Below are 24,746 nucleotides of genomic sequence, written 5' to 3'. Positions count from 1 at the left end.
GGTCTCCCAGTTATTTTGATGACAGGTACAGAAGTTGGAGAGAAATTGATTATACCCTTAGTGATCCCAGTGTCCACCTGTTTGTGAGTGATGTGCAGACAAGAGTTTCAGGTTTACCTGTAATATGCAGAGGAAGGCCTGGTTCTTGTGTAAGAGTTCCATCTGCAGTACCATGCAATAAAATGTTGACAACAAAGAATTGAATGTAATGCTGTTTCATCTTTCTCAACAACATAAAAGAAACAGTAAGAAAGGGGATGCATTGCTACCTAGTAGAAGAAATGCCAGCTCAGAGTCAGATATATGAAAATGTGATTCAGAAGTGTGACTCTGAACTGTTCTGCAACTCAGTTTCTTCATCTGCAAAATGTGGATAAATGACAATGCCTACTTTATTTATCTCAGAATTGAAAGGATCAGATTGTACGACTATGGAATTTATTTAATTCAGATTACTTAATGCTATGTGAACATATTGATGTTTTTTAAAATATTGTTTATTAACCTGCTCTTTTTTAGTATGATAGCTTTTCCATTGAACTAATTTAGCATCTTCCAAATATAAATAATAGCAAATAATATTTCTGTGATTTCTGGACTCTATAAAGTTGATTTCTTAAGAGTTTTTAGTGTTTTAGCATCTCTGAGGTTTTGACAATTTTTAATCTTACTAAAGCATTATATATGTTAGGAAACTGCTCTTCTGGTTCACTGGGTCCAATAGAATAGGTATATAAACACTAATTAAAAATCTCCTTGTAGCGCCATGATGCATTTTGTAAAGTCCAGTTGGATTGTAAAGCTGTTACTGGTTATGAAATCACGTGGCTTGGATTAGTATGGATGTCCACTCAGGTTTCCATTGAATCTCTTAATGTGTTGAAACCATCAGCCTGAAATTCTCCAGGTATTTGAAGAACCCGTGTAATGAATTGCCCTCTGAGTTGGAAAATTTGGGTTCAGTCTATTACTCAGAATACATTTGTGTTTGGTCAAATCATTTCACTTCTATGGAGTATCCTCCTGACTGATAAGATTTCTATCTGACTTAAAGATTCTCCAGCTCTGGGATCCAAACTGTGGTGAGGCTGTCAATCAAAACTAGTATAAGCCATTTTGCAGAACCTTCCAGTGAACTAATTCTAAGCTATAGATTTGCTCAGAAATTGATGAAGATTCAGGAGGGTTGAGTAGATACCTAATGCACATTTACGTGGATTTCTGAAGAAGCCTTTTATCTGTGCTCTTTGCTTAAGTTAGAAATCTGAGTAATTAATGAGACCTTTCTACCTGTTTCATGTAGCAAGGTATGAATACTTGCAATTCTACTCCACACATAGCTTTTGTGGTTTAAAAAAAATTTATTTTTAATTTATTTTTCAGTTACAACACATGGCTTTTGAATCCCACCATCTCTCCAGCTCTGTGCCACTGCTTTGGTTGTGGTTATTATCTTTCATATGGGCCATTTGAACAGTTGCCTAAATTGTCTCCTTGCTTCCACATTATCTCCCAATGGACAGTTGGCTTTCCCACTTCTCTATACAAAATAAAAATATGATGTCATTCCACTGTTTAAATACCTTTTGTGGTTACCCATTATAAGTAGGGTAAAGTCCAAACCTCTTAGGGTTGCACAAAAGATCATTTGCCATCTTGTCCCTATACAACTTACCATATTCATCCTTTTTTTTCCTGAAACATCTGACCTTGTGACTCTGGTATAATTATGCCTCCAACCTTCCCCCAAATGGACTCTGCCTTTGCATTCTTCCATGTCTTTGTACAAGTTTTCTCTTGCTAGTTTGTGTGGTTCACATTTTCCTCTTCCTGGAAAATGCCCTCAAGTCCTTCAGTACCTAACTCAAATGTCCCCTCTTCTACGCAACCTTCCTAGACTTCTGCAGCTAGTGACAGTCACTCTATCTTCTGTAGTGTTGTAGCACTTCATGTATAATTGGCTGTCATGGCATTTATCACATTTATTGGAATTTTTTTATTTACTCTATGTTCCCTAACTAACTAGAAAATGGACTCTTAGAGGAGGACATATTTATGCCTTTCCTCCATTTTCATGTGTGCTTTCCCTCATCTAGAATCTAGCACATCTGATTCAGTTTATGGCTGTTGATAAAAAAAGGTACTTAGCAGTTGGACAGTTTGCCAACACTGTCTCCTATAGGACAGTGTTGAGATTACTTTGACCTTCAAAAACCTTCAAAAATATTTATATTTAAGTCAGTTATAGATATATTATAAGATATTAGAAATGTGTCAGAAATCTGGCAAGGGTATGCATATATGATAATATCTAATAATAGTTTATCTTTTGGAAGGTTTGGCCTTGCAACCATTTTCTGCTAAATATCATAGTGTAGCGTTTGGATCTTGTAGTAGTTGTGTGCCTTGGGCAAATGAAATTAACTTCTCAGAGACTCATGCCTTCATCTTTAAATGGGTATACAAATCTCATAGGGTTGTTGAGAGAATTAAATGATATCCTCTGTGGAAAGCAGTTAGCACAGTGTGTGTCACATAGCTAGTATTTTTTGGACATCTATGAATAATACTGAGTTTACTGTGTGTGTGTGTGTGTGTGTGTGTGTGTGTGTGATATCTGTGTTAATGTATGTTAATAATGTGCATTTCTACTGTTTGTTATTCTGGTAAGGAAGGGACTGTTCTCATAAATTCTCTTTTGCAAAAGAACATTACATTCTTTTACTTAAACTTTTTCCTCTTCTCCCTTCCTCTTACCATAAAATGGATTTTGTCCAACTTTTTTTCTTTAAAATGATTTTTAAAAATTAGAGATTATTGATATAATCAGTTGATGAGAAAAGAAAGCTATCCTGGTCCTTGCTTATATTAATAATAGCTAGCAGGTAAAGTCTGTGAAGAGTACGGAGATCTCAGATACCAAGCGTAAAGCACCATTGTTTGCTTCTTACAGCCCCCAGTCCAGTGCTATATTCTTTTGATTGGTTTGTAAATTATTTAACCAAGTGATATAGCAAATGGCATCATAGTTAAACTCAGAATCAGAAGAAAGATTAGGAGAAAATATTTACAGTAATGTGATAGGATATTCTATTTCTAGTATGCAAAGAACTCTTACATGTTGTGAAGAAAAGGACAAAGTACCAAAAGGAAAAATGGTCAAGGTGTATGAGCAGATACCTGATAGAAGAGGAAAAGCCAATGGCCAATAAACATGTGAAAGACATTAAATTTACATTTACAAGTCATTAGAGATTAAAATGACTAATTTCTATTTGGTAACATTTTATCCATTAGGTTGGCAAAAAAAAAAAAAAAAAATTCATCTCTAGGGTGTTGAGGATTTGGACCCTTCCAAATATTGCTGAGTTGAGTGTCAATTATATAACTCTCTCTTTTTTTTTTCCTTTTTTTCTTTTTTTTTTTTTTTGGTGGGGTTGGGGGGACTCTTTATCTATTAAAATAAAATAAAAACATGCTTATCCTTTGCTCCAGCAACCTAGTTTTGGGAACCTTGGCTGTAGAATTAAAACATCAGTGAGTAACAATGTATTTACAAGGTTGTGTAATGCAGCATTGTTTGTAAAACAAAGACACTGGAAACAAACTAAATTTACCTTAATAAGACTGTTTGAATGTATTATGGTTTCTCTATGAAATGGAATATGATAAAGATAATTTAACAATGAGTTAGAGTTACACATAGTAAACTGGAAGGATGTACATTATTTATTATAAGTATAACACGATCCAATTTTGAAAACAAAAAGAAAGAAAAAGTAATGTCATAATTGTCTGAGTATAGGTTGTTGATGGATTTGTTTGCCTGAGGGAGATGGAAGTTTTTAGGAGACAGGGAAATTATTAGATTTTCTTTTCACTTGATATGGTAATATGAGCATGTATTTTGTAATGAAAAATCTAACAAAGCAAAAAAAAAAAAGGAGAGAAAAAATTAAAAGAAAAACAAAGCAGTTATTCTCTTGAGCATCTTTACTTTCATAAAAATTATACAATCTTTTATTGTACATTTAATCTTACGAGTGTTTCTTATTCAGTCATAGAATTCCATTCTCTAAAATGGTTTAACATCTGCTTGTAGAAGTTTTCTCAAAGCTAATTAAGATTTCTGGTTCCTGTGCACAGGCCTACTGTTTAAAAGTTACGTTTGGAACTGAGCTGGAACTATACGAAATTCTTTTTTGGATGTTGATATCATAGCCCTGTTTTTATAGGGTGGAATTAAGAATGCTTTTTTCCCTCTCAGATTCATGCCCTATTCTATTCGTTTTATTTCCAGGTAAGTAACGCCCTTACTTCATTGGTTTCTTCAACTTTTAATTATGCTTTGCCTTTGATTAAAGTTTAAATTTCATAAAATAACTTTTTATTTTCTTATTACAAAAGAAAATGTAATTCATTCCTGAAAAATCAGGAACATAGTCAGGTAAATACCAGATAAACCCAACTCTCTCTCCTCCGAGGCAAAAAGTTATGCAAATCCCACTCATTTGATGTTCATCTCTCAATCCCTTAGTAACTTTCATTCAGACTATTCGTTGCAAATATTTTCTGTGGAGCAGTAATGGAGGTGAAGGGCTTTAAGAGTCAGACTGTGTTGTACAGAATAATTACGTTCCTTAAAAATGCGTGTTTTTGATGATCAAGTGGGTACTGGTGTGGGATAGCACCGCACAGAGGCCTACGACAGTGAAAGAGATACATTTACAGGTCCTAGAGGAGTGGGGCTACATGCAGAGGAACATGTGGGCAAGCTCCAAGGGGTCAGAGTGGAGTACACAAGCCAAAGGCATGAGCAGATCACATGGTGTGTTTGAATGTCCCTAGGTCACAGGAGAGAGTAAGGGGTAGGAACCAAAGTTGTCACACTGGTGTGCCTGGGCCAGGTCTTCAGAGCCTGTTTGTGAGGATGTTGAAGCATCAGGAAAAGAGGAAGATTTAAAAATTTGCAACACACAGACAAATATGAATTTCCATCACTAGGACTGGTTGACTTGTATCTTAGTTTGCTCCTCTGGAAAACGGGCATAATAAATAGTACCAACCTACCACAGGGTTGCTGCAAGCACTCAGTGCCTGGTTCTTAGTAAATTATTTTTATTGCTATGTGTAATGGTATATATATATAATATATATATACATATATACATATACATAGATATATATATACATATATACACACATATGTATCTATATATATCTATATATCTCTATCTATCTATCTATCTATCTATCTATCTATCTATCTATCTATCTATAGCTTTTATTGCACAAGTAATACATTTTCAATATGAAGATATCACTATGCTTCTGAACCTTTTTTAGAACATGGCACCCTGGGGTCAAAGAACCAGACTATTTGCAGATGACGGTGGAGCTATGGGGCTGTGGCCACATGAGGTTCTTTTTCATTGCTCTAAAGACTGAGTCGATCTATAACTCCTTACTTCCAGGACCCATGTAGGACTTAAATATGTTGCCAGAAGTGGGACATGCTGTTATTAATGTCTTGTATTAGCACATAGGATGTGGATATTTTTATATCCTTTTTACTTTTGTGACAGTCAAATCTTCCTTCAAATGATAGGTTATACCAATTTCTATCTCACCAATAGGGTACCAGAGAGCTCCCTTCCTTAACTCCCCAACGCACAGTATTATCACTTTTTTTTTTTACCTTTGTTTCTGTGATTGGTGAAAACTGGTCCTGCCTTGTTTTACTTTGTGATTATAAGTTTTTGATCAATATAAAAGTAAAATATGGAACACTAGCTTTTTAAAAAGATCCTCAAGGGATAATGTGTAGAGATGAATACCTGACAGCCTTAGAAATCATTTGCAGGATAAGAAGGTATTGTAGATCTCTGATCTTTTCATTTGTCCTAGGAGCTCAGCTACTCAGATTACCATCGTACATCTTGTACTTCTGGTAGCAGTTGTGCAATCTGTTACTAAACTGAGATTCAAAATGGAAATCTCCATTCTGAAATTTTTCCCTTTAATACCGATGAACGTGGAATTGTGGGAGAATGTAGAGGACAATCCATGACCTGAGTGGAAAGTTGAAACTTACTTTCCTGACCAGAGATCCAAAGAATTGTCCTTACTTACTATGTTTGAAATTTTCTTCCTTCGCAATATTTAATCACCTGTTTACTTTGGCAATACAAAGTTTGTTTCTCCAAGCGCTTACTTTCTTTTATGAGAAGCTACATTTAGATTGCAGCAATCACTTTTTCACACAGTTGTTTTCTCTTAATCAGTTTTTCTTAGGAGATGGCAAGAGAATTAGTAAAGTAAATTCAGTACTTAGAATGAGATTTTCTGATTTTCTGGGGTTTTAGTGTTAAAATAAATATTTTTATGGGCTATAGTGTTAATGATTCTTGATAATCATTTTCATGTCATATTCATGTCTTGTAATAGTTGTGCAAGAAAAAACTTGAATCCATGAATATGTATTATATGTAGTAATTGTTTATGGTCCTTTGGTGGAGAATATGGCATTTCTTACTCACCATCTGAAGAAAACTTTCTAATGTTGTAGTTATATTTATTTTAATTTATACATACGCCTTTCTCATTTTTCTTGTACTAGACATAGTCGTTTGTTAAGGAATAGAGCCATGGTCCTCAAGTTTCAAACCTGTGATCTTCACATCAGAAACTTAACATCTTCTGGCCAAAAGCCATTGCAAAGCTTGAGTTAAAATAAATAAATAAACATCATGGAACCAAGTATCATAACATTCATTCTAGCATAGAACTGCAAATATATAAAACCTACCATTTAAAAATAAATTTTTTTAAACTGTCAATATAGCTTCTTAATTGTAGTGTCTAAAATAACTGTTCTGGCTTTAAGAAGAAATCCAAACAAAAAGGTCCCCAGAATTTACCCTCTTGCCATTGCCCAAACACGCATCCTGTCCTTGTCTCTGTGCTTTTGTTCACGTGGTTCTCTGTGTAGTCTCCCCAGCCTTATCTACTTGGGAGAGGTCTCTTGTACTTTACGCCTATCCTTGGAATATCACCTCTTTTGTAAAAGCTTTTTGAGTTTGTGTCTTTGCAACCACCAATTGTGTGTGTGTGTGCACGCAGGCATGTTTCCAGAATTGCATGCCTTTATGTCTTTTACCTTTAATTTCGCTGACACTGAGACACCTCTTTGTGCCAAGCACTCTCCGGGTACTGATTTAAAATGGCGAGTCAAATACCATCTTTGCCCAAGTACCAAATTCAAAGCAAATTAATAGATCATTTTTCCAGAGCAATTTTAGGTTTACAGAACAATTATGTAGACAGTACAAAAACCCCTTGTAAACCACCATCTCTCCAAACCCTACACACAGTTTCTGCTGTTATTAATGTCTTGTATTAGCATGACACATATGTTACAATTGATGAATAAACATCGATACATAATTATTAACTAACATTCATAGTTTATGTTAATGTTCACGTTTTGTGTAGTACAGTTCTCTGGGTTTTGACAAATGTGTAATGTCTGTATCTTCCAGTGCAGCATCATACAAAAATCCTCTGTGCTCGACTTATTTATTATTCCTTTTCCTTCCCCCAACCTTCTGAGTCTTTTTACTGTCTTTGTCTTGTCCAGAACGTCATATCGTTAGAATCAAACAGTACGTAGCCTTTTCACAGACTGGCTCTTTTTGACTTAACAATATGCATTTTTAAGATTCCTCCATGTCTTTCTGTGGCTTGATAGCTCATTTCTTTTGAGTGCTGAATAATATTCTATTGTATGGATCTACCACATTTAATGTGTCCATTCTCCTACTAAAGGCCATCTTGGTTGCTTCCAGGTGTTGGCAGTTATAAATAAAGCTGCTATAAATATTCAGGTGTAGGTTTTTGTGTAGACATAATTTTTAGTTTATTTGAGGAAATACCAGGGAGCACAATTGTTGGATCATACGGTAAGACTATATTTAGCTTTGTAAGAAACTACCAGCTCTTCCAAAGTGGCTGCACCATTTTGCATTCCCACCAGCAGTGCGTGATCGTTCCTGTTGCTGCATATCCATGCCTACACTTGGTGTTATCAGTGTTTTGGATTTTAACCATTCTAATGGGTGTGTGGTAGTTTCTCAGTGTTTAAATTTGCAGTTCCCTGATGGCATATGATGTTGATCACCTTTTCATGTGCTTAGTTGCCACCAACACATTTTCTAATTGTGTTGTTTCTTGTTGCTTAGTTTTAAGAGTTCTTTGTATAATTTGGACACAAGTCCTTTATCAGTTGTGTCCTTTGCAAGTATTCTCTCCCAGTCTATGGCTTGTCCTTTCATTCTTTTAACAGTATCTTTTGTCAAACAGAAGTTTTTAATTTTAACGGAGTACAACTTGAATTTTTCTTTCATGGATTATGCCTTTGGTGTTGTATCTAAAACTCATCACCAAACCCTAGACCACTTAGATTTTCTCCTATGTTATGTCCCAGAAGTTTTATAGTTTTACATTGGACAGTGAGGTCTCTGATCTATTTTGAGTTAATTTTTGTGAAAAGTGTAATGTCTGTGTCCAGATTCATGTTTTTCCATATGGATGTTCAGTTTTCCAGTATCATTTGTTGAAATGACTATCGTTTCTTCATTAAATCACTTTTACTCCTTTCTTAAAGTTCCATTGAAATATTTGTATGAGTCTATTTCTGGGCTCTCTGTTCTGTTCCCTTGATCTCTTTGTCTTTTACCAATACGACAGTGTCTTGATTACTGTATAGTTTTATAGTAAGTCTTCAAGTCAGGTAGCATCAGTCCTCTGACTGATACTGTGTTGGTTATTCTGGGTTGTTTGTCTACCATATAAGCTTTAGGATCAGTTTGTGATATCCACACACACACAAAAAAAGAAACTTGCTAGGATTTTGATAAAATTGTGTTGAATCTTTAGATAAAGTTGGAAGAATTACCATCTTAATATTAAGTCTTCTTGTCAATGACCATGGAATATCTCTCCATTTATTTAGATTTTGATTTCTTCTTTCATTAGAATTTTGTTGTTTCCTTGTAGATATCCTATACATATTTTGTTAGGTTTATAGCGAAGTCACTCTGTCTGCCTCCCTCCCTCCCTCGAACCCTCCCTCGCTCCCTACCTCTCTCCCTTTCTCCCTCCCTCCCTCCCCCACTTCCTTGCCCTTCTGTAAGTGGTGTCATATCTTTAATTTCAAATTCCAGTACTTTATTGCTGATATATAGGAAAACAATTTTGTATAATTGTTTTATACCTGCAAACTTGCTATAATCACTTTTTAGTTCAGGAAGTCTTTTGTTTGCTTGTTTTTGGTTGATACTTTGTTCTTTGGTATTTTCTATATAACAATGTCATCTGGGCACAAACACAGTAACAGTGAGTTCCAGTGAAATGTTGAATAGGAATGGTGAGAAGGGGCACCTTGCCTTGTTTCTGATCTTAGGGAGAAAGCGTCTGTTTCTTACCTTTAACAATGATGTTAACTGGAGGTTTTTTGTAGATTTTTGAAATCAAGTTGAAGAAGTTCTCTACTTTTCGTTTGCTGACGTCTTTATCATGAATAAGTGTTGGCTATTGTCAAATGCTTTTTCTACATCTATTGATAAGATTATATGATTTTCTTCTTTAGCCTATTGATGTGATGGATCCCATTGTTTGTTTTCAAATGTTGAACCAGGTATTGCGTACCTGGAATAAAGCTTCCTTGGTTGAGATGTATAATTATTTTTATACATTGTTGTACTTGATTTGCTATAATAATATTTTTGTTGCAGGTTTTTGTATCTATGTTCATAAGAGATATTATTTGTAGTTTTACATTCTCGTAATATCTTTGTTCGGTTTTGGTATTGGGGTAATGCTGGCCTCAAAGAAAGGGTTTGTTTATATTTTCTGGAAGAGTTGTAGAAAACTGGTATATATATTTTTTCTCAAATGTTTGTAGGTGTCGCCAGTGAACTATTCTGGAAGGTTGTAAATTATGTTTATGAAGGTTATTAATTATTGATTCAATTTCTGAAAACGTCCATTGTATGACTTCTTTTGTCTAAATTTGTGAAGGCGTGTTTTATGGCTAGAACGTGGTCTATCTTGGTGAATATTCCATGTGAGCTTGAAAAGAATATGTATTCTGGTGATTCTGGATGAACTTCTACAAAGGGCGATTAGATCCAGTTGTTTAATGGTGCTGTTTAGTTCAACTGTGTCCTTACTGATTTTTTGCCTGCTGGATCTGTCAGTTACTGATAAAAGACTGTGGAAGTTCCCACTATGTTAGTGAATTCATTTATTTCTCTTTGTAGTTCTAACAGTTTTTGCTTCACATATTTTGACATTTTGTTATTCAACACATACACATTAATGGTTGTTACATTTTTTTAGAATATTAACCTTTTTAAATTATTATGTAATGTTCCTCTTTATCCATGATATTTTTCCTTTCTGTGAAGTAGGCTTTTACCGAGATTAACACTGCTCTACCAGCTTTCTTCTAATTTATGTTAGTATGATACATCTTTCTCTATCCTTTTAATCTATGTGTGTCTTTATATTTAAAGTGGGATTCTTGTAGACAACATAGAATTGGGTCTTTTGTTTTTAAAAATACATTCTAATAGTCTCTTTTAATTTGTGCATTTAGACTATGTTTAAAGTGATTATTTATGTAGCTGGGTTAATAGCTACCATTTTTTTGTTTTCAATTTGTTGCTCTGTTCTTTGTTCATTTTTTGTTTTCCGCAATTTATTTTTTTGTTTGCCTTCTCTGGTTTTAAGTCATCATTTTATATTATTTCATTTTCTCTCCTCTCCTACTATATATAAAATATGTTGTTTTTAAAAACCTTTTTAGTGGTTGTTTGGAGTTTGTAATATCAGTTTACAATAAATCCAAATCCACTTTCAAATAACACCATCCACTACACAGGTAATACAAGTAATTTATAATAGAGTATTCCCAGATCTTCCCTCTCATCTCTTATAACATTGTTGTCATTCATTTCACTTATTCATAAACTATAATCACCAAATACATTGTTGCTATTATAGAACAAGAGTTGTTACTGAACAGTCTTCTTACCAATTAGATAGGTTAAGAATAAGAAAAGCAAATGATTTTATTTTACCTTAATTTACTCCTTCCCTGACACTGTTCCCTTGTTAATATAGATCTGAGCTTCTAACCCATGTCATTTTCCTTTTCTCTGAAGAGCTTCTTTTAACATTTCTTCCAGTACAGGTCTATAGGCAATAAACCACCCCTGCCCCTCCAGTTTTTATTTTTATTTATTTTTTTGGTCTGAGAAAATCTTTGTTTCTCATTCCTATTGAAGAGTAATTTCATTGGATGCAGAATTTTACTTTGGTAGGTTTTCTCTTTTGATACTTTCAATATTTCATTCCACTGTCTTTTTACTTACATGGTTCTGAAGAGGAAGTGATATAATTCTTATGCTTGTTCCTCTTTAGGTAAGGTGTTTATTTCCTCTGGCTTCTGCCAAGATTTTTCTCCTTGTCATTGATTTTCTGCAGTTTGAATATATCTAGGTATAGAATTTTGGGTATTTATCATACTTGATATTCTTTGAGCTTCCCAGGTCTGTGGTTTGGTGTCGCTCACTAATTTTTGAAAATTCTCAGCCATTATTTCTTCAACATTTTTTTCTGTTCCTTTGTCTCTTCTCTTGGCATTACCATTGTGCATATGTTATACTTTTTGTAATTGTCCCACAGTTTTTGGATAGTCTGTTTCTTTTCTTTTTTTCATTCTGTATTTCTTCTTGCATTTCAATTTAGGAAAGTTTCTACTGATATCTTCAAACTCACTGATTCTTTTCTTTGCGACGCCCAGTCTACTGATGAGACCACCAGAGGAGTTCTTTATTTCTCTTATGGTGTTTTTTTGATTTCCAACATTTCCTTTTGATGCTTTCTTAGAGTTTCCATCTCTTTTCATACATTACCAATCTATTCTTGCATGCTATTCACTTTTCCCATTAGCGTCCTTACTATATTAATCAGTTTGAAATTCCCCATCTAATAATTCCAGTATCTCTCTCATGGCTGAGTCTGGTTCTGATGCTTGTTCTGTGTCTTCAAACTGGTTTTATCTTTTTGTATTCCTTATAATTTTTTTTTTTTTTGATAGCTGGATATGATGTGTCAAGTAAAAGGAACTTATAGATAGGACTTTACTGTGAGGTTTTGTGTTTATCTAGCTGGAAATCAGGCTTTGTTTACTGTTTGCTTATCTGTGGTGACACAGGCTATGATTTCCTCTAGTGTCCTTATATTTATGTCCCCGTTGTCTTTGGATTTCCCTAGAGACTCTTTCTTAGAAAAGGTCTGAGGCTTGCAGTCCATCAGCTATAATTTCCTGTTATCATATAGGAACCTGGTGGATTAGGTCTCATTCTTTTAGTGAGTGTGTCCCTGGACTGACTTTCAAAGTGTTTCTCATCCTTTGTTTTTCCTCTTAGGTGAAACAGAAAGCCTAGGAAATTCTGGAGTTGGGTGTTTCCTTTCCCCAGGTAGGTTAGGCTCTGGTAAAACCCAAGTGCATTAGGCTGTGGGAAATTAATTTCCCTTGAGGGCAGACTTTTGGTAAGGCGAACATAGGTCTAGGTGTATTTCACAATTGCCTCTTGTCCCCTCTCCCTGCCAGAAACATGAAAATAGTTTCCTTTAATCTTGACCCTGAGGACCTGGTGGGGTTCCTGGAGGTTAAACTCATGAAAGGGTGGGGCCCTCTTAAGATTTCAACCCTTGGAGTTTTAAACTCTCCCGCCTGTCCACACTGACCCACCAGCAACTATGTATCATGGCTTAAGCGTTTCTACTGGTACTGTCGCCAGAGTTGAGCTTCTGCTCCCAGTAAACTGTGATTCTCTGTATTTGTCTGCCTCTCCAATTTGGGGGTGGGGCATGTTGACTTTTCCTGTAACATCAATTGTCTGATGGATCTAAGAAGAGTGGTTGATTTTCAGTTTTTTTCTCACCATTTTCTTGTTGTGAGGACTGGAATGATGACTTCTAAGCTCTTTTCTTATATGACCATTAACTGGAAGTCTCCATATTGTTTTTAATGATTGTTTTACATGTTGGGACTCCTACAAGCTAGAGAAATACTAAATTTTTTAAAATATGTAAGTTGTACATGGATTTGGCCAAAAATCATGAAGAGTGATAGTTTGCTGAGCAGAGCAGTTAGCACATATTAGTAACTTATTAAGGATTTGAATTGAATGAAAACATTCAAACATTCATGCTTTTTTAAAAAAAATCACTTTTGAATAAATGTTATTTAAGCTTACTTCAAGGAACTTTCAGAATGGTTCCTACTATAAGTAACTAATATAGAACATAAGTTATCCCTCCAATACTGGGTTACTGAGTGTGGGCTTCAGATGTGACCTGCCTGGGTTGGGACAGCAGGTGTGCTTAATAACAAACTGTTGTAAAGGGTTAAGGCCAAGAATGGTGGGACTGAGCAGATACACTGACCTCCAATGATCACTTTAGTTTGTTCTCAGTGTGACTCATTTATCAGATGAGGAATTGTCATGCACGACTTAGTTTGATGGAAGAATCATCTATGAACCCCTAAGTATGAAACTGACTCTTCAGTAGAGTTTATATTATCTAAGAACAAAGTCTTTCCTCTGAGCGGCTAGATGTAAGTCACTGTTGACACAGATGGATCTTAGGGGACTGTTTATGTTTTTTTAAAGTATGTTATTCTGGCCACGTGACCCAGAACCCTAACTGAGGTGCAAATCTGATTATTCTTTACCTAGATTAGGAATACTGGAAGGTAGAAGTAAGCAATATGATATGGATCCATTTGATAAGTTTCCTAGGTTATGGTGATCTCATTGTGTGTCATCAATCTATGTACAAAATTTCAGCAGCTACTTTGTTAAAGGATACTTTTAGTGCAGGACCCACCAAGTGACTGTATTTTGTGCATTGTTTTCCTCGCCTCTCCTGGGTTCCTTGAATGTAGGTAGCTCTTACTGGCTTGTGTACTTTTCAAGGAAAGAAAATAATTATCTAGATATTTCCATTCCTGACTCCAGTGGACAAAGAAGATTTTTTTAAAAATAGCTCATTTAAATTTGCTGCATTTTCCTCCTTTTATCTTTGTAACTATAAGAGCTCACTTTTATTGACAGTTTGCTGTGTGCCAACGGTGGCTTTAAGATCATTGTATTAACTCATGTGATTCAACAATATTGCTACACGATAGGTATAATTACTGATCCCATTTTATGGATGAGCACCTTGAAGATTAGAGAGATTAGAGTAGTGGATTAAGGTCACGGAGATACAAAGAGGCCGAGCTGAATTGCAATCCTACGCAGTCTGGCTGGGATCCCAGAGCCCATGATTTGTTTGCTGTGTTTATGTCCCACCTTATTTAAGCATTATCCTTTAAATCAACTCACATTTTACAAATATAAATTAAATTTTTAGAAAGGAAACTTTACATTACTATTATAAATTGAAGATCACTGTGGCTTTTTCTGAAATAGAACGTGAACATAAACATCAGGACGAAAATAAAAGTGTTACAGAATGGTAGTTAGCTGGCTCAAGGCTTTGCTCCAAGAACTCTGCATTCTCTTTTTCGAAAGGCAAGATTAGCCCTTGGAGTGTTAAAGTCTCCAAACCAAACTACGTTTTTCCTTGATGTACTAAGGATTCAGAGACTATTGAAAAGAGTAATTTTCTCCCAAGGTGATGCAATGTTTATAAGCCTCTTTCCTTCCGTTTCCCTGACGTTGGGGAAATTACTCACTTGTTAAATTCATTCATAAATTGCAGCACTGTGTCATTCATCACATGTAAGAAGCCTCCACATTATACATATGAATATATGTGTACATCACACAGTACAGGGAGCGGTACATGTGCATACAAAGGTTATCTATAAATAGTAGTTGCCATGATTGTTAAAATCTAGTCATCTTATTATGCATAGGGACTGACTTTCTAAAATAATTTTGTTGGGATTTATTTTCAGATTAACCTATCCCATTGAGCCTCAATTTTCCCCTGTTAGATGCCACGTTCTTGCCACAGATACAGCACATATTCCTACCTCCCCGACAAAACAAACAGACTTTCAATGCCCCCATTTAAAAAAAAATTCAATTTTCTTAAGTTTTTGGCACTACTCTTCACTGCTGACACGGCACCGTCTGGAATTAACAGGACAAAGGGGAAAGGAGCTGTGTAGATGTAGAAGTCGTGGACTCGAAGGGAACTGACCATTTATGCTGCAGATGAGACTGTTGCCAAAGTTTCCTGCATGACACCCTTATCTCTGTTTCCTCCCTTTAGTCACAAGCATTTAAAACATGTACATCCTTATTTTTTGGTGATTAAACTAACATATTCATTGTGGAAAATGTGGAAAGGACAGAAAGTATAGGCCAAATAAAAAAGTAATCTCGTCACTCAGAAAACCATGTCAATTTAGACCATGGCTGAATTGACCACAGGCTTTCTTGGAGGAGTAGTGTGCACTTGTTTTTTCCACCTTTTTATTATTCACTCACTCAGCCACTTCACCCCTGCAGCCTCGCTCCCATGGGTGGTGTCCTTTGGTAGCCACTCAGTTATGAGGAAATTGCCGTCTCTATAGTGAAGCTTCCTCAACTATAAAATTGATATAACGATCTTCCTCATAGTGTCACTGAGCATTCCATGATTGGATGCGTAGCAAGCATTACAAATAGTGTCTGAGACACTAAGCTGGCAGTCATTATAACTGTGCTCCCATCAAGGAAGATGGAGTGTCTGCCTGCCCAGTGGGGCTCGTTCGTGTCGTTATCTCTAATTGCAAAGTCCACCTTCTGCCCTGACTCTACCTTTTGCAATTCTACTCATTCTTCAGGGCTTATCTCAAATGCACTCACCCCTGTGAGTTTCTGTCTTGACCAATCCTTCCCATGGAGAATGCTTTATCCACCTTTGATGTTATAACTGTGGCCTTCTAAACATAATGGAATGCACTGATGTATTGTTCTCTTTAACTGTGGTTGGTTATTGGAATTGTGGACACTAAGGCTAGGCAAGGTTAGAGTTAAATATGCTACATCTTCTGGTATGGAGTTTATGACAGAAAGGAAACAGGAAAAGGTACAAATTGCCAGCTTTAAAAAAAAGCTGCACAGATATCATTGTATAATCAACTTGAATATCATTCAATTGGCATTTTAAATTATATAATCATGTTTAGTCATGTCTAGGTTTATCAGAATTGTGCTCGGTTTCATTTCCGGAAAACATGGGAGGCTGGCCCTAGTCAGGGTATCTGCAGTTTCTGTCTCATTCTAGTAATCATTTTTGTTTGACGATTTTTGATTTAAATCACTTTAGCAAGTTTAGAATTGAGGCTTTCAATTTATATACCTGCCCCATACTCGTGCATATATTAACTCAAGGTAAGCAGTCTCTTAAATCAATTGAAATGTGGAAACCTGGGTTTTAAGGTAAATAGTTAAAATGCCCTCTTTTAAATATAGTGTTTCTTATTGACTTTTGAGAATTCAGATATGAAAAGTGGAATAATTAATATAGCCTGCTAATAATTTCATATTAGAACCTCCATAGTCTAAAATTAGGTTTTACATGATCCAAATTGTGTTCATAATAGTGATTCTGACTGGAAGGTTAGGAGTTAATGGGTTTTTTTGTTTTGTTTTGTTTTGTTTTGTTTTGTTTTTTGGGGAGGCAAATGTGGCATATTGAATATTAATCATGAACTGCTAGAACTTACAGTGAAGGGATACTTACATATATGCACACATTTATATACTAGGTGTGAAACATATGTAAGTATGTATATATGAATACACACATGTTCACACTCAAGAATATTTACTTCTATAAATATTGCCTTTGTTTATGTCTCTCCAGTACCACAACAGTTTTAATTTGCTTTGGTTTCAAATATATAGTCAAATTGTGTTCAAAGTATTTCAGTGCATGACAAGTACAAATTACAGACCTGAGTTTATTGTGCTTTAAGCATTTATTATGTGTTCTACAAGCTGTTCGGCTTGATTTTGTTAATTAAGTCTCGTAAACCTGAACAATGTTTCACCAGAATCAATGGCAGTCATTGTGGCAATCTTGAGAAGAAACAAGTCCATAGGAAAAAGGCATTTACTATCCACGAATACCAAAAGTTTTATTAAACCAATTATGTCCATCCTACACTCTAAAATATGAGGAAGAGTGAAGCGGTGTTCTAGCTCTTGCAGAGTCAGAAAATAAGGGCCTCTAGTTGAAAACAAAACTGGGAGGGTACTAAGGATACCAGAGATGAAAAATCGTTGTGCTCTATGACAGTACTGCTGGTAGCCTGGGCCATGACCCATGTGCTTGGACAGGTACTGCCTGCTCTAAGGAATGCTTCCCTGTTTTGCATTTCCCTATTTTGTGGGGAAAATGCATGTCTCGTTGCTAACTACACACTACACACACCCCTCACATCCCAGAATTAAAATGCATTTGAAATCGGAGTGGAACAGTAACTGTTTGATGCATCTGGATTCCTTCTTTCATTCACACTCATTTCCTCAAGTGACCTTTGTACGTCCTCTCTGTAGAGCATCTTTGTTGGAAAAGGTCAGGGGGACAACGTTATTAAAATTCTTTAGATCTTTCACTTCACCACCATAATCTATTGCCTTTTCTGAGGTTATTTTTCTTTTGACTTTTAGTTCCTTTTGCCCTGAAAGCTCTGTTTTTTGGATCCTTGTTTTCTGTGTAATTACACTAAACTCCTTTCCAAGTTTGAGCATAAACTGATGGCTGGTATTTATGCAGGCTACGTAGTTAGTACTTAGCATCCATTAAATGCGTGTGGAGCTAAGGTGTTTTTTTTTAATTCTGATTGGTATTAAATTGAGATGAAATAAATTGATAAAAATATTGTACTTGACATTTACCTAGTGTAGCGACTAAAACTTCGTGACAGCACAGTGTTTGATTTTGATTCAACCTCTCTATCATTGGGCTTACACTTCTTTGACAAATGCAAAATTAATTTTGGGAGAGGCAGCGTGGTGTAGAGGATGAGCGCATAAGCCCTGGAATCAGACTGTCTGGGGCTGAAACCAAGCTCGGCCGTGTGTTCGTTCTGTGATTGAGCAGTTACTTAACTTTGCTCATCCTCAATAAAATGGAGATGATAGTTTTCCAGTCTCTATCCATCGTTATCGTTTAACATTTTTACTACATCCTTTACTTCCTTGGGATTCACTGGTCTACAGATTAAATTTCAAAACCAATGCTCTTTTGGAGCTTTGCTTGAACCTCACAGGAGCTCATATGAGAAATGACAACATTTAATAGTGAACAAGATCAGCTTTTAAAGATAATGTCTATCCTACAATTAAATGGAGATAATGAGTATAAATGTGTGAAATTATTGGCACTTAAGGGCTTCTTATTATTTGACCCCACTCCACGCCCAGATGTTCCTACTGTAGCTATCGTTTTATATAACTTAGACATGTTCAAAATGTGTTTTTTGCGTATAACTGATTTCCAGCGTATCTCCTTTTTTATTTTTTCCTTACCTCCCCATTTGAATCTGAAGTTGTTCTACTCTGGGAGGAGGCTCTACCAAACACACACCGTAGGACCCATTTTAACTATCATCTTCCTATGAGTAGGGAGTTCAAATAATCTTGAAATGATTTTCTCTTTTTTCTGCAGTCTTTCTTTTGATCTGTTGATAAGTTTATCTGCTGGCAGGGTAATGATTGTTTCTCTCACCAGACTTTGTTTTTGAGGGCCTTTTAAAGGCCAGTCTCTGCCTTGTTGCTGTGGTTCAGTTTCAGGGTCTCCATTATTAGTCTTCATCTGCAGTCATGGGTTTTTCTGCTCTATGAGACGCATTTGGTAAGTACATGTAAGTTTATGGCAAGGGTCAGCAATCTTTTTCTGCAAAGCACCAGAGAGTAGTTTGCGGGCCAGAGAGTGTCACAACTACTCACCTCTATATTGTATCTTGAAAGCAGCCAAACAAAATGCACATAGATAATACATAAATGATTGGGTATGACTGTGTTTCAGTAATGTTTTATTATGGGCACTGAAATTTGAATTTCATATAATTTTCATGGAAATAGTCTTCTTTTTTATCCCCCCCCCCAATATTTAAAAATGTGAACCTAGTCTTAGCTTGTTTGACTATACGAAACTGGGCAGATTTGATACATACAGTGTTGTTTGTGGATCTCTGGTCTGGTATCTCATCTTTATGCCAAGGACAGTGGTGGAAAGATACCCACATATAGTAGATATTTTTTCTATGAATATTTGCTCCTTTAAAGTGTTTTATTTTATAAATAGGTAGTAAAAGTATAAGGCATATGGTGTTCTGGTGATATATTGCTGTGTAAAAATTCATCTATAAACGTAGTGGCTTAAAATATCAATTTTTTTCTTCTCTAGTGATTCTGTTCATAGACTTGGTTCAGCTCCCTTGGGATTTCTCATGGAGACAGTGACTGGGGCTGGGCTGGGATCATCTGAAGGCTCAAGTGCACTGAATTGTCAAGATGACTGGCTCAGGCGGATGACAGTTGAAGTTGGTGTTGGCTTTCAGCTGAGAGCTCAGCCTACTGGTGGCTTCTCCATAAGGTCTGGGCTTCACACAGTGGAGCACAATGGAGTGACCATAGTGCAGATGTTTCAAGAGATTGAAGTGAAAGTTGCAAGGCTTTTTATGACCTGTCTTAACAAGTTACACAGTATCAGTTCCACCACATTCTATTGACCAAGAGGAAGTCTTAGAGCCTCCAGAAGGGCATGAACACCTAGAGGCATTGTTCGCTGGAGAACTGTCTTTAACTCCTTTTCTGCGACGTTTGGATATATTCAAGTGAATATTTACATCTGCTGACTGCGGCATTTGAGTTTACCCCACAAGTTCAAAAAAACTTTTCCCTCCACTGCGGAGTTCAAGTATATATGTATAAACTAGTCCAAATATCAACTTTTAATTTTTTCGTGGATTTTTGACACATTTTGAAAAAAACAAACAAACTTGAAATCAATTAATGCAGTGAAAGGGTTAAAGACTGGCTACCACACGTGGGACTATTCATCACTAAATTCAAAATAGTGTTTACCTTTGGAGAGGGTAGGCAGTGGTGGACAGAGGGAAAAGTATTATTGTGGAAAACATATTTTTGATACTTTATGTTTTATAGTTGGTGGGAGATATAAAGCTGTTGGTTCTATTACTCTACTTTTTAGTGTTTTTGAAATACTTTAAATAAAATTACTGTATATCCTTTTTTCTTTTAAAAGATTCTGTAGCATCTTAGTTTTGAAGAAGGAGCTTATAACTAGAAAATGTTCATCAAAAATAAATTTGCTATTTGGAGGTAGAAACCAAATGCTTTGATTATCTTTTTATTGTGGAAAATTTTAAGCGTGTACATAATTAAACAGAATCGTAGCATAAACTCTCATCTACCTGTCATCTAGCCTTAACAATTATAGACACGTGGCTAACCTGCTTTCATCTATACCCCATCCATTTCTCTCTCTCCTGTATTATTTTGTAGCAAATTATAGGTGTCAAAATACTTCAACTCTATTCTACTTGTATCTCTGAGAGATAAGAATTAAAAAGAAAATAAATCCTAATGTAACCACAATACTTAAATCTTAATGATACCTAAAACTTCAATAATAATTCCTTAAATATCGTCAAATATCCAGTAAGTTCAAATTTCCAGTTGTCTCTTAAATATCATAATATTTTAAAATTGTTTTTATGAATCAGGATCCTAAAAAGATCCACACATTGCAGTTGGATGATGTGTTTCTTGACTTTCTTTTAATCTGTTGGTTTCTCCTCCTCTTGTTTTTTTCTTGTTCAATTATTTGTTAGAGAAACTAAGTCTTTTGTTTGCTGATTGCATCCCTAAATTATCATGGAACGTGCTCTTCTATTTCCTGTAAATTAATAGTTGGATTTAAAAGTGATATCAGATTCAGATTTTTTTGGGGGGTGGGTAGAACTTGATAGGTTGTAGTACACCCTTCTATGTGGAGGCAACATAATGAATGCTTGGTTGTCTCTTTACTAAGGAAGAAATGCACAGATCCACTAATATTTAAGAAGCACAAAATTGTATTCTGATTCTAGAATTCATTCTTTGCTAAATCTATAATTCATTTTCCTTTTTTTGTGGACGTCATACTGTAAAGGAAAAAAATCCTTACATCCACTATTTGTTTATCTTTTGGTACAATTCATAGAGGAACTTCTCAAAATAACAATTAGTTCACTTGTAGCCTATGTAACATCCGTACCTCTTTTTTTTACTCATTAAGAATTAGTCCCCAGAAATGATTGGACTAGAATACCAAATGATTACTCTCTTGATGTATTTCACAGTACAGTCCTGCACCACTTAATGAAGGTGATACATTCTAAGAAATGCATCCTTAGGTGATTTTGTCTTGCAGACATCCCAGAGTCCACTTACAAAACCTAGATAAGTCTAGCCTACTACACACCTAGACTATATGGTATAGTCTATTGCTCCTAGGCTACAAGCCTGTACAGCTTGTTAACTTACTATAGAAAACAACACAGGATTCAATCAAACACAAGAGAAAATGATGCAATCAAGATACATAGTACCCGTGAGATATATGAGGCTGCTGCTGACATAACATGGCAAACTGTTTTACAGCAATTTTTTTCCCTCCCAATACATGTCTTTTATTGCACCTTTAAAATATCACAAAGTTGAGATTCCCTCGGTGTCTTGATGTCTTGGTGCTTCTGTAGCTGAACAACTTACATCTTATTCATCATACTGCTGAACTGTCCCTTTTTCAGAAACATAGATACCATCCCAAAATTTTCTGATATCCTTAACTGTTGTGGCTTGTTGAATCAAATCAGCTGAGTTTGATACAAGTTCAGTGTCATTTCCTTCAAGAATTAACTCATCGTTCTGGGCTTGAGATACTGAACAAGAAACACCTGACCTCATCTGAACCGTGTAGATGTATTTTTCACCCAAGAAATTTCGGATTTCCACAAGAGAACCATTCTCCTGAATAACGACGTTGATGGGGAAGTGAGCACACACAGACCTCATCTTGTAATGGAAGCCCAGTGTAACACCCTTGATCATGTTCTGTCCATGACTACAGATAGTGTGAACAGTAGCCAGTTCCTTTCTATTTTCCCACCGTTTGTCAACCCGGAGACTCTTCTTCTTTCCAAGGAGACTGAGTTCTAGATTGATGTGACTGAAGTCCCTCCGCAGGGTGCCTTTGGGTCCTTCCCAATGACTGTGGTCCCTTCAGTGTGATGTCAACGTTTTCTGGAATGCCCACAGTCTGATTGCTGAGACTGGTCTGCATCCTCGCAGTAGAGTCAGCGAAGAACCAAACCTTTTTTTCAATGAGTAGAAAAGTACACTCTATAATAACGATAAAAAGTATAGTCTAGTAAATACATAAACCAGTAACATGGTCATTTATTATCAAGTATTATGTACTAGACGTAATTGTATGTGCTATACTTTTATGGGACTGACAGTAAGTTTGTTTACATTAGCATCACCACAAACAGTGAGTAACGTTGCGCTGCTGTGTTACATTGTGACAGCTGTGAAATCACCAGATGATAGGAATTTTTCAGATCCATTATAATCTTGTGGGACCACCATGGTATATGCAGTCTGTTGTTGATCAAAACATTGTTATGTGATGCATGACTGTATACACTTAACAATCTCAAAATAACAATACCAATATTGTAGTCAACAATGCGATTACTGCAAAATGTGTTTTTCTCCCCTAGTTTTTTGTCTCTGTGTATCACTTGGGCTATACAAATTACTTGTTTCAAAATCACGTGGTGTAGTTTCTATATAGTTAGGCCTCCAAGTAGCCACACATTTGTTTTCATTTTATTTTTGATCTTTTAGGAATTCCTGCTTTAAAATTTAATTTAATTTAATAATTATGTACATTATTTATTTTCCTTCTGCCTTGTTCCTTCCCTTCCCTTTTAATTAACTATTTTAAAGTTTACGGTTTAACCCTTACATTGTCTTTAGCGTAATAGGCCATTTTTGGTAGATATTTACATTCCCTTTTTTAGATAAATGATAGTATACTATAACACACTTACCCCACCTTGCTCATTTTACTTCACAAGATATCCCTGAGATTACTTCAGAACTGTGGAGAACTCCATTGTGTTAATGTACCACAATTTTATTTCTCTTGTCATCTCTTGATGGACTTTTGATTTCCAGATTTTTGCCATCATAAATAATCCTGCCATGAATTGCCTTGTCTTTTCATGAGGTTTTTTTCGTTTATTTGTGTTTTTTTTTGCTAACCTATGTCTTTTCATGTTTTTGCTAGTTATCTTTGAAATAAATGTCTAAAACAATGTTGATTGGTCAAAAGGCAAATGAGTAGATGGTTTTGCTGAATATTGGCAAATTTCCTTTCATAAAGGCTGTACTGTTTTGAATTTCCACTAGTGTATGAGTATGCCAGTTTTTTCACAGCCACATCCACAGAGTATGTCATCAAACACTATTCTTACCAATTTAATGGGTTAAAAAGTCACATATGGGCAGTGTTTTGATTTTTGTTTCTCTTATAAAGAATATTGAGTTTTTATCATACAATTAAGATATTTTCCCTTATTTTTCAGTCAACTATTTTTCTAGCCCATTTTCTATATCATTATTGTCTTTTTTTTCTATTTTTAAGAAATTCTTTATATATAACTGATATTCCCTTTGTGATAAAAATTGTAAACATTTTTTCCATTTTTGTCATTTTACTAATCTTATTATTTCTTTTGCTGGTTTGATTTTTCTTTTTATTTTTAGTAATCAAGTTATCTCTGTGACTTTCAGGTGTGTTTTATATTACTTTTAATTTAAGTTTTAGACATTCAAATTATGTGAAAACTTTAAATTAATTCATGAGACAGCTGATGAAACTTACTGTATGTGAAACTTAATATATTAAGCAGAAAAAAATGAAGGTTATTGCTTTCGTAAGTTGAATTTTCTCTGAGTTGGAATTATGTACGTCACTGATATTCTTTACAGTAGATATTTTGTATATGTATTTAGTTTCTTGATTTCAACTTACTTGTAATGCATCTGACTTTAGGGTGCACAGTGCTCTATGCCCTGGTCGTATAAAAGCAGAAGAACAACAAAAACCAAAACATCAAAGGATGATTGGGAGAGGGGGTGGGATGGGAAAGAGAGAACTGTACAGAAACCTAAGCTGTGATGTGGGTAATATCTATATTTAAGTACACTATTTACATGAACTTCTAAGCTTGTAGGCTTTGCATCCCCTGAAAGAATTATGAAAAAAAAACTATTTGCCTCTTCGCACATTTTTCAGTTGACATCTAACATTTTTACCATAAATTTAAACTCTTGCAAATGGTGTGATATCCTGTATATGGTAAACATTGTCACTTAAAAAATGATGCCATTACATCATTCTTTTAAATATAGCCAATGAAATTGAAATAACATAGCAATTTTAAGGTCCCTGGTCATCCATTAGACAAACATAAACAAGATCTTGAACAGCTAAATTTTATATTATTCCCTTTTATCCTTGAATGTGTATTTCCTTCCCCTTCCTAAGTAGAATTACATTGTAATGAAATACACTTTTAT

At 35.3% G+C, this 24,746-nt stretch overlaps 1 protein-coding gene and 1 pseudogene across 22 annotated transcripts in view; one reads left to right on the top strand and one right to left on the bottom strand.

The window, feature by feature from the left end:
- The window catches only part of ANK3 (ankyrin 3), a 591,144-nt gene that overhangs the window by 10,958 nt on the left and 555,440 nt on the right, over positions 1-24,746 (top strand). The gene's annotated exons all lie outside the window — the stretch shown is intronic.
- Positions 20,652-22,469, bottom strand: LOC109447437 (large ribosomal subunit protein uL6; annotated as a pseudogene).

The sequence above is a fragment of the Rhinolophus sinicus genome, linkage group LG07 (assembly GCF_036562045.2).
Source record: "Rhinolophus sinicus isolate RSC01 linkage group LG07, ASM3656204v1, whole genome shotgun sequence".
NCBI classification, from domain to species: Eukaryota; Metazoa; Chordata; class Mammalia; order Chiroptera; family Rhinolophidae; genus Rhinolophus; species Rhinolophus sinicus.
The sequence above is the reverse complement of the archived record's forward strand: the minus strand, read 5'-3'. Positions and strand labels throughout refer to the sequence as shown.